The following is a 663-nucleotide window of genomic DNA, read 5'->3' on the forward strand; positions in this document are numbered from 1 at the left end:
ATGCTCTCGCAGTGGGAGCATGACGTCTCAGTGAGCGCGGCTTCTGCCAGACATCGCACGCATTCACTGTGCCTGTCATCAGCGTGCAGTGGTGTGTCCTGCACGAGCCACAGCCGTGGCGCGACATTTGCAACAACATCGCAGGAAATTTGCTCATAAATTTGCTCTTTTTGTTACCACAAGTAGGAAAGCATCAACACAGGCGCTCTGCAGGCCAGAATGAGACGGGGGAAACCTTTCTTTGTGGAGAGAGTGAGGTAAGTGGGCCTTGAGCCGACGTAAGCTCACTCATATCCGAGTGCTGTGATCCTTTACCCCGCTGTTTTTTCCTCACAGGTTCCTGGGAGGAAGGAAACGGGGGCGCGAGGGCCGGGGGCGCTTTCTGAGCGAGCTGATCTTGCTGCTGCAGAACGGCGACTGGATCAGCTTGCAGGCGAAGGCTTCAAATCTCGTAGAATCAGCGAAGAGCAGAGATGTCGTCACTGAAGGAGAAAGAATCAGTGATCCTATGCCGAGCACCTGCTTATATAGCCAGATGCCCCGCCCATTTTGGCGGGCTCGGGCACGCTGCTTCGCCATAGGCTCGCGCAGCTCCGCTGCGCCGTCATTGGTTCATTTCTGAAACAATGGCAGTGCAGATGCACTGCTGTGATTGAAAAAAAG

Source organism: Sinocyclocheilus anshuiensis, unplaced genomic scaffold (genome assembly GCF_001515605.1).
Source record: "Sinocyclocheilus anshuiensis isolate Anshui unplaced genomic scaffold, SAMN03320099.WGS_v1.1 scaffold1878, whole genome shotgun sequence".
Lineage (NCBI taxonomy): Eukaryota > Metazoa > Chordata > Actinopteri > Cypriniformes > Cyprinidae > Sinocyclocheilus > Sinocyclocheilus anshuiensis.